Here is a 10,528-nt window from a genome sequence, read left to right on the forward strand (position 1 = left end):
CTGAGCAGAGCTAGGTTCTCCAAGCATGCTGGTGCTGAGGCTGTGCCCTCCCTGCCAGAACCATGCACCCCTCTGCCCTGGCAGGCAGCTGGCAAGTTGTGAAATATGGTTCAGCACTTTTTTTTTAATATTAACTTGTGCAGCTGTCTTGGAAAGGATTAGAAATCAGTTCTGGAAAAGACTATGGTAGATTTTAGTGAAGAATTCCGCTGTGTCTTTAATTATTTATAAGCATCAGGATATAAGGACACCATGTTAATCCTTCAGCAGTGAGAAAGATTACAAATAATCTAATCAATGACATATGCAAATTTACAGATTGAGTAGGTTTAGTTGCAAGTTCTGAGACTTAGAAGTGAGGAAATACCAGAAATAAGGTTTCTGCTTATTATTTTGTATGTCAGCGTGTGTGGTGAGGCAACTGGATTAGATGAACACTGTATGACCCTTTCAACTGAAAGACACCATTCTACATTTCTGATGGCACAGGCCTCTCCTAAGGGCTCACAGATTTGCTTACCACCCCTGCCCTGGTTGCTCTCACCACCTTTCACTAGTGGGTTTTGCTCAGGGGATGCATCAAGGGCAGGTTCATGCCCACAAGACTCCTGCTCTATGGCCCCAGGGCCAGGCAAGGCTGCAGCAGCACTGTGGAGGGGTTACTGGTTTTGGCAGCTGAATGGTGGCAGGAAAAGCAGCTTCCCTCCCTGCCACGTGTTTCTAAAAGGCTGCTGAATAAGTCAGGGAAGCCAAAGTAAGGCTCCTTTTTGGGCTCAGAAACCTCTGTGCTAGAAGAACCTGTCCCTGCCAGCTAGGGCCCCCCTTGTCCTGCCCATGGTGTGGGTAAGTCACAGGCTCCTCTTCTCTGTGTTGGGATGAACTGCCTAGGGAATGCTGTTTCCAGCAGCCTGGTGTGCTGGAAAAAGGGAGAAGGGAAGAGGGAATGTGGTGCCAGAGCTGCGTGCCATCGGGTTGTGTTTCCCTCTGCGGACAGAGAGTCTCTGGGCCGAGGTGAGATTGCTGGGAGTGCTTGGATGAGCTGTGCAGGAGACAGGGAGTTGGGGATTGCAGCTGCTGCTGGAACCATTGCCTTAGGTCTGCTTAGTCAGTGTCTGTGTGAAGTGGGATTTGCGCTGGAGAGGGGCTGTCGGGAACAAAGAGCGGAGTAAATCCTCTCCGGGGATGCGCAGGGAGGGAGTGAGTTGCAGGGAAGGAGAGTATTTCTAAGCCGTGTCAGTATTTCCCTGAAAGCGGGGCTGGAGCAGTGAGGGGGGTGCTTGGGTTTGGCCTGGGCCTGTCAGGAAGAGCCATAAACGAGCCAGCCCAGGCCCTGACGCCTGCATGGATGTTTGACACACTTCTACAGAAAGCCAAGGCAGTCATGAATGCAGAGGACAAATTGTAGGCGACTGCTTACGATCTGTGGGGAATTTCCTTTGGAATTACCAGTCAGAGAGTGCATGCAAGCAGAGCACATCTTTTGGCTTTTTCTGGTTTGTCGTCTCCTGTCTGGCTATAGAGAGTTTTGTGCGCTGCCGTTCAGGAAGCAGCGTGTTTTCAGCTGGAAATTTGGGGTGGGTTTGTTTCCTCAGGGTCTGGGGTCTTTCCTGAGAGAGTCACCCTCCCATAAATCCCCCGGGTTGTTCTACACAGCTGCTTTGGCCCTGGGTCAGAGAGAGAGAAGGGAAATGACTTTTTAGGGCGTTGAAATTTCTCCAGGCAGGAGTGGGACGTGGTCTTGCCCCTCCCCAAAGCCCTGCAGGCGCATGGGAGTAGCTCAGTGCCGGCGCAGCTCTCTGAGCAATAACAACGCTTTGGAGGTTCGAGTGTTGATAACACCTCTCCTGTCTCCTGGGGCCCAAGGTTCGGTCTCACGGCCCCGGACCGGTGAGGGAGAAAAGGAACTTGGGCTATTCCTGGGAAAGCTTCTGTTATTCCTTGTGCAGCCTTTTAATTCCGTGTTCTGATGGACTGTCCGCTGTCTTTCCAACAGGACTTGTCAGAGATTGAGATTTGGGAATTGAATTTGGGTCCGTTCACTACAGAATCTTGCCAAGCCTGAAGGCCTGGGGCGATGACTGCTCTCAGCGAGGGCTCTTTATGAATCCTCTGTCAGATTTCCCTCAGTGCTGGGCAGGGCTTGGAGGTGGGAAAAGAAGATGGGGAGAGGAGTGGGGGCTGCTCCTCGTTGTCGGGGCGCCGCGGGCGCTGCGCAGCCTTCCTTCCCCTTTAACTTCCCAATTGCTCCTTTTGTGCCTCCTTTTCCCCTGGGGATGCGCCCGGGCCGCCGTGTAGCGGCCGCCGTGGGAGCGGTGCCTGCGGGCGGCGGGGTTTCCCGCGTGATTGACGGGGCCAGAGGCCAATAGGAAGGCGGGGCGGGCCGAGGGCTGGCCAATGGGGAGGCGTGGCGCGGCCGCGCGCGGCCAGTTTGAGTGGGCAGGCGCGGTCGGCGGGGGACAGGCGGGCATGGACGGGCCCGGGCGGTGAGCGAGGAGCGGGGGAACGGGATGGGGAGCGGGGGAACGGCATAACGGGACGGGGAGCGGCATCGGGGCGGGCCCCGTCCCCCGGAGCTGTGCGGATGCCGCGGCCGTGGGGGTGGCAGAGCCTCCGCCCACCCCGGGCGCTTCCCACCCTCCCCGATCCCGGCCTGAGCCGGCCTCTTCCCTGCAGGGATTACGAGGCTCAGATCCGGAATTACCGAGGGCCCGAGCCGCTGGAGCCGTGGGACGGGGTGTTGCCCCGTCCCTGGCTCGGAGCTGACTCCGGAATGGTTTGCAGGTCCCTGCAGTGGGCAGGGCAATGCCTCCTGCTCCAAGAGAAGCAGAGCCGCTGGCCCGGGCTCCTGGAGGAGTGGGTGAAGGTGTTCGTGGGTGACAAGAGGTACAATGAACTGCTGCCAGGCAGCCCAGGATTGTTCCCAAACGTCATCCCCTGGCTCTGTAAGTTGGTAAGGTCTTGTTCTCCCCAAGCCCATATCCAGAGCCTCGCTCTGGGAATAAAGTAATTCCTGGCTTTCCAATACTAAAAACGCAGCACCAGAGCAGGGTTCTGTTAACCTGATCATTTGGGGGATAGTTGGCAAAAATTTATGGTGGGCCAGGTTGGACTTAAGCTTTTAACACTCCCTGGATTCACGGGATAGGGGATTCCAGCATGCACCACACAGGTTTTTTTCAGGGAAATCCCTTGATCCCCTAATCCGTATGAGTTCAAAGCAAAAACCCCAGGGAGTTGAAGGCAACAGGATGTTTCTTGGGAATGTTGAAGTCTTCAGTGTGTCCTAATTGTTAGGTTTGAATTAATGCAGATGGTGCAGGATTGTGTGTTCAGACTTGCTGGTTTAGGCATGGCCAGGTCTGGATTTGCATTTGTGGGCACCGAGTGTTCCTTGTGTCAGCTTTAGGTCTGGATTGGTGGGAATTGTCGGAGAAAAGCGAAGGGAATTGAAATGCAGAGCTCTGTTCTTGGAGAAAGGATCAGGATGGGAGAAAAGAGGGTGTGGAACTGCTGGGAGCTCCTGGAGTGAGGGAAAGGATGCAAGAGTTGGAGACAAGAGCTGTGGAACAAAGCCTGATAAGGGGGCAGGGCAGGGTGGTCACTGCGGGGGGGGGGGGGGGGGGGGCGGGGAGAAGAGGGAAAGGATCCCTGCTCCAGGAATCCAGCAGGGGCCAGGAGAGGATCATTTTGCATCCACCGTTCTCAGTGGAATTCTAATAAGGAAGGTCCAAGGGAATGATTTGTTTGTACTTAGGTTTGGAATGCAAGGTGCTCTTCCAGAGGGGAATATTCACCTGTTAAAATTCTGTTGGATCCAGGAAAAGAGGGAGGCAGCAGCTGGGGAATGAATGGGTGGATTTTTGGCGGATACAGGCAAAGGCATGGGCAGGGGCACTTAGGTAAAATACACTTCATGGGCAGCACCAGGAAAAGCCTCAACTGCCCTTTTTTTCCAAGCTCTGACATTCCAGAGGAGTAAGCAGCGGTCAGCACATCGCTCTCTAGAATTCCTTGGATGGCCAGTGCTTTGTTGGGAAGAGGTGACATTTGGAAAGGATCAAATCCGGGGATATAATTCCTGATAGTGAGGCCCAGGTTTTGATATCCTTCCAGCACCCGAACGCAACAGAGGGAATGCTGGAGGAGGAGGTGGAAAACGCTGTCGCTCCGTTGGTGGAATTCCTGGGAAATGGAAAGCAGCAGAAGCAGCAAGAACAGAGTTGGAAGCAGGCTCCAGCCGGGTAAGGCAGACACCAAATCCTTTGGAATTAGAACTGGGCAGGGGTGGGAAGAATTAATTCTTCAGTTTGTAGCCCATGGATTCCTGAGCAGGATCCTGGCAGGGAAGACTGCAGGGATCGGCCTGGGGACTGTTCCCGGCTGGGGGCAGCGAGGCTTGGAATTGGCTGGAGGGAAGAAAGAGGGATCCTTTGAGCACAAGGATCAGCTGTGAAATGTGGAGATGGCATCAGACAATTCCTCGGGAGGGTTCAGTTCCTGGGCCAAATGGATCTCCTGCCTTGTGAAGGAGCTCAGAGATCTGGGAAGAGCCCAACCAGCACAGGGAATGCACTGGCAGATAAAACTGCTGGGGAACGGTGGGGAAAAGCATCCGAACAGGGGGCCTCGTTTTGTACAGGAATGGTACAAAAAATTGTCTGAAAGAGCAGGAATCCCATGGGATTTACATATTCCTTGGAGACCACATTCCAGTGGGAAGTCTGAGAGACGGTAACAAAACCTAAAAACGCAATTGAGCCCAATCTGCCCAAAGCCTCCAATGGCCACATTCCCTGGGATTGCTGAGGAATTCAGCCGAGCTCCAAGCAGAAGGTGAGCCCCTATGGAATCCTTTCTGGGAGACCCTATCCAGCTGGGACTCTTCCTGGAGAAGGCCATGGGATATGGGTTATCCCAGGTCCAGAGAATATGTCATTTCCTTGTGAAAAACACTTGGATCACTGCATCACTTATTGTTTTAGGCTCACCAGTCACCCGGGCTATCCAAGTCCGTCCTCCCCAGCGGGGAGAGCGGGAGCGCGTCCGGACATGGAGAATTTCTGGGAGAGCCCGGGAGAAGGAAGAAGGCTCCAGCTTCACAGATCTGTGTCATAACCCATCCTGTCGGCCGCTCCTGTTTAAACCTGGTGGATTGGGCCTCTTGGATTCAACCTGAGCAGCGCTAATTGCTGGGAATGAAGCAGCCTTTGGTACTTCTTTTCCACAAAACCTCTCCATCCTGCCCTTCAATCCTGTTGCAAACAGGGGAAAAACCTGAAACTCTGATTTTTTCCCCCTCACTCCTTTTCACTTTGCCTCCTCTTTTCTTGCAGGCTTTGGGCTATCCAGGCTTGGATGTGGATTAGGCAGAGCACCCTGTAAGCTCAGCTCCAGGTGGGATTGCAGCGGTGTTGGAAGCACCAGGGATTCTCCCAAGGTTTGGTGTGAGGAGCTGCATCTTGGGAGGGGCTGGGATTTTGTGCACTTCTGGGTTTTTTTTTTTCCTGTTTGCCTTTTGGGCCGGCTCCGAGAAAAAGCTGAAAACCGAAGAAGCTGAGGGGGGTTCCCAAATTCCTTTCCAGCCCTTCAGAGGAGGCACAAAGCCACGTGCAGCTGAGGAAAGGGATGTGAGGAGAATGGCAATAATGGAGCCTCGGGACTCTGCACTTCCTTCTTTTCACGTGTTTGGAGGTGCAGGAAATGCCAAACCCCACAGGAATTCTGTGTCTGTAACATTGGGTGCAACCTCTTGAAACCCAAGTGCTGAGAGTGGCGTTTTCCCAAGGGTAAATCCCGATGTGACATGGCAAAGCTTCAGTGAGGATTTCCAGGCTTGACTGCACAGCTTTTGGGAAAGCTCAGGAGCCAAACAATATCAGATTTCTATGGGATTTGGATCAAATGTGGCGTTTAAATGTGGGACAGCTCAGCTCCCCGGGTGAGAAAGTGCTTGGAGTAGCCAAGCTGAGCCATTTTTGAGAATTCCAAGCATTGTGTCCTTACGCTCCTTAATACAGCGTTTAAATAATTGATACAGAATGGAGACAGTATCAGGGGGATTTGTTAGCCTGGCAGGGATGTTTTTTCACCTGGCAGTGTGTTGGAATAGTCAAGACTCCTTATGTCAGAATTAATTGGTCTTCCTTCTTTTCCTTTCTTTCCTTTCTAGATTGTGGCTGAGTGGGAAGAATGTTTGGGGTAAAGAAACGAAATGCCCGAGGGAAGCTTCGTGTTCCTGTGGGGCTGCTTTAGGTACGTGCAGGTTCTGAGCTGCACCGCGACTTGAGGCTCCCACAGAAGCCTTCCGAAGCTGGAAGGGCTGGGAAAGAGAATTCCAGGAGAGGTGTGGGAAGCGCTTTCTGCCAGGTCTGGGCAGCGTTTAGCCAGCTTTAGTTAAGTTCCTTTTGCACAGGTTTCGTGTTGCTTTGATGGTGAAGTCACCAAACCCTGAAGTTTGCTAAATTACCCCTGAAAAGCTTTAATGAACCAATGCTGAGGGAACTGGGGATTGGATATCTGGGATCTTATGGCCCTTTGAGGCCATGTTGGGTTTACCCCCTGATTTTGGTGCCAAGGGAAACTCCCAAGTTAAGAATAATCCAAATATGAAGCACTTCTCACAAAACTCAGCTTTGCAAACCTTTATTTGGGCTAAAAAATAAGAGATGGGAATGCCCCTGGCAGAAAAGCAGCTGTGAGGCCCAGCAGGCTTCAAATGCCTGTCAGCAGGAGCTCCAGGAGAAATGGCTGCTGGCTCCGGGCATCCTGGGCTTCCCAGGCAGGTTTTGTACTGGATTGCAAGGCAGTTTTCCTGCCTCTGGGGGGTGGCACCTGCATCCCACTGGAAAGGGAAAAATGTGGAGAGAGCGCCAAGCGGGAAGGCGGTTGCTGATGTGTGTCCTTGGATTGCAGTTCCTCCCGGTGGGTCTGTGCTGCTGGAAGTACAAAGGAGATCAGTCCTGGAGTACGTGTGGGTTCGCCGGTGGGGCTTGGGAGAGACGCTGGACGTGAAATTCCAGGGATGTTCCCCTTGCTGGAGTGAGAAGCAGTGGAAGCAGTTTGCTGTCTGCTTCTTCATCCCCTTCACCTCGGTCCCCTGGGGCTCCAGGTAATCCCCTCTCACCTTTGCTTTTCCAAGGGTCTCTAAATGAGGGCTTGAGCTTTGGTGTTGCTCCCTTTTACAGGGAAGATCTGTTCCAGGAAAGGTCTCCTGGTCTGGACTGATGGCGTTGCAGGAAGAGCAGGAAACCCCACAGCTCCTGTGGCTCCCTCATCTGATTTGGCTGCAGGCCGCAAGGCTCATTCCCAAGTGTCATCCCCTGGCTCCGTGACTCGGTGAGGTTGTGTTCCCCCAAAGGCCAGGGGCCGCTTTGTGTTGCAGTTCACGAAAGTCCAGCTCGGTGGTGCTGGGTTTGGTTTTTGTGTGCCATGAAGGCACTAAAACTTCCCCTCCTTCACTGGCACAGCCCTGGAGTGGGAGCAGATTCCCCTTATCCCGGAGTTATCCCGCTCCTGCCCTGGATCCCTGTGGTGCCGTGTGTTCTCCAAGCTCACAGCACTGCTGGCTCTAAACAAGAAAAACAATCCCTGTTCCTTCTCTTCTCCGTCCTTGATGTTCCCAGGCCCTGCATCTCCCTGGCTATTCCCTGTGTGAGTCTTCATCTGCATCCGACCTTATCCTGATCAAATAAGGGCCTGAGACGTGTTTAGCAGCAAATGCATTCTTGTAAAGAAAGCCAAGTGCAAAGAGCATCCAGATGCAGGGAAGTCTTTAGAAAAGCACTCCGGACGTGCAAATGAGGGATGTGTCTTCCTGCATCTCCTGTTGTTTTTCTCTGTCAGGTTTTGGAGGGGTTTCTCTCTGTGATTTCCTGCGATCCAGGTGCGTCCCTTCCTTTGTCCAAATCCAGTGCCAGAGGATTGAACAGCTGACGAGGGGGGTCTGGGATGAAGACGGTTCTGCTAAAATGAGGGAAACAATGCTGGAAGAGAAATGAGCATCTTTTTAATGCTTGGAATAAAAGTGCTGGAGAAGGGCACTTTTTATTTGATATGGTGTCATTCTCCTTTTTTTTCTATGGATAATACTCTGCGGTGAGCAATCAGGGCAGAAATATGAAATGCAGGAGTCTTGCATTCCACAGTGGGATTAACTTCGCTTTTCTGCTCTCTTTCAGGACAGGAGCAACCACTGAACTCGTCCTATCTTTGGCACCAAGAGCTTTGGATGTTGGAGCAGCCAAAGCCAGCTTGGGCCCCCCTTGTCCTGCCCGTGGTGTGGATGAGTGACAGGCTCCTCTTCTCCTCTGTGCTGGGATGAACTGCCTAGGGAATGCTATTTCTGACAGCCCGGTCCTAGCCATGGCTGCTGGAAAAAGGCACAGGTGAAGAGGCAACCTGCCAGAGTTCCTTGGGGATGATGGAATTGTGGTGTTTGGCTGTGCCCGGAGGGGCAGGTTGGGCATTATTTGTGTGTCTGAGGACTGGTTTGGGTGTTGGGGAGCCCAGGGAGCTGAGCTCTCAGTGCATTCCCAGCTCTCCCAGGGGTGGGAGCTGGTGCAGGGCTGGGTGACAGCCTCTGGTTGGGCTTGGGGCAGGCACTGGCCCCGGCACAGACACGGGGTGGTTTGGGGACGCTTGGGGAGCAATGGGAGGAAAATGAGGGATGGTGCTGGGCAGAGCGATCAGCCTGTGCTCGTGTCAGTGCAGCTGTGCAGGGCACTGGGATCTGGGTAAAACTCCAGCTCTCCTGGTGTTCAGGAATGCAAGGTCTGAGGGACTGGATTTACCTGGGGCTTTCCAGGCCAGCAGGAACAAGAGGAAATGTGGTGCCAGGGCTGCGTCCCATTAGGTTGCATTTCCCTCTTTCCCATTTCCATTTCCTCCTCCGTGCAGGTGTCCCCTACAGCCCATGAGCACGGGGCCGGTGACAACTCCCTGTCTGTAGAGGGATTCCTTATGGAACAAGGGCATATGATACCCCTGGAAAGATTGGACAACCCAGGGTTGCTGAGGAAAAGCCCCTGAACAGGCCCCTGACTGCAGGCAGCCCTGAGAGTCCTTGGCAAGGTATACAGCTGCCCAGTTCCCCCTCTGATTAGAGGCCATCTAGAGGGACTGGGCGTGAATCTTTGCAAAAGTAGATATAAGTTGGCATAGTTGAACAATAAGGGGAGAAGGATGCTTAATCGTATCGGGGTACGTGTCGTTTATGCGGCCAGCCCTCCGGACTCGGTCCCTAACACCTGTCCTCCTCCTGTCCCCCCGTGCCCCTTTTGTTGGACAAGTCTCAAATGGCAGCGCACATTCCCAAAGACTGTCTGCTTCCTTAAATCCACGGACCAGCTAGTGTTGTCACTCAACAGCTGAAATGAGCTTTCAGAGCCTAGAAACTAGCAGGAGTGACAAACAAAGGGATTTGAATCTGGAAATAGGTGAGTTCCACCCACCTGCTGCTGCTGCTGATGCAGAGACTGGGGCTCAGGGCGTCTGCGCAGCCCTTCCCTTTGGCACTGATCCTGCACTAGAATGTTGTGTTGTTGCCAAACCGGGCCTCAAACCAGGAGAAGGTAAGGCCTGACCGTTTGCCCCTGAACCTGGCACACCCACAGTGTGTTATCTGGAGAGTGTGCCTCAGCTGGTGTCACTTGAGTTTCACCAGAGTTGCAAGTTGGCTCCTGCTCTGGGCAATTCTGAGCGACCATCGCATCAGTTCTGCACTAAACACCGTTTAGCCAGACCCAGAGATTTGGCCACACAGTGACTTCTGAACAGAAAATCCAAATGCAGGAAAAGTGCTTGGACCATGGACGGGCCTGGGTCTTTGTGGGTCACTGTCAATCCCGGCCCTTACAGTCTCTCCTCATCTTTCTTGTAGGTTCCCTTCAGGCACAGGAGCCCTTGCTCACTGGTGTTTTTGACTATTCTCTGTCAAGGAAATGAGTTGAATTTCCTTGTCAAATCTAGTAGGCTTTTATACTCGGGCTTCTCTGCTGTGGGATTCATACTCAGAGACTGGTGTTTGTGTCTGGACACTTCCAGAAGGTGGATGTTATCCCTGGATGTATAAAGAAAACGCCTATCCATCATCTCTTAGGCAATGAGACTGTGCAGGTGACTGGCATGGCAGCCTTTCCACCAGTTCACCGGTTGAGCTGGTGCCAAGGTGAGCCCAGTCTCTAAATTTCCCTTGCATGCCTCAAGGCGTGCATCGTAAGATTCGTGCTTGTTGGAAGGACAGGATTGAGCCGGTCTCCCGTGCAGTGAGTGTCAGGCGACGTTCTCTTTGCTGCACATTGGTGACTCCAGGGGGTTCTGGAGTAATACAGACATGCTGGCTAGAGAAGGCACAAAAGAGTGCTTTCCTTTCAAACACGGGAACTGGTGAAAAAGTGTGGTTTGTCTCTCACTGCCTGCGTTCCTTTCAACCCAGGGAGGCCGTATGGAGCCGATGACTTCCTGCCTGTGTTGACACGTGTGCTAGCCCAGTGTGATGAGCTGGAGACTGAAATCGAATACATGACAGAGC

Source organism: Aphelocoma coerulescens, unplaced genomic scaffold (genome assembly GCF_041296385.1).
Source record: "Aphelocoma coerulescens isolate FSJ_1873_10779 unplaced genomic scaffold, UR_Acoe_1.0 HiC_scaffold_335, whole genome shotgun sequence".
Classification (NCBI taxonomy): domain Eukaryota; kingdom Metazoa; phylum Chordata; class Aves; order Passeriformes; family Corvidae; genus Aphelocoma; species Aphelocoma coerulescens.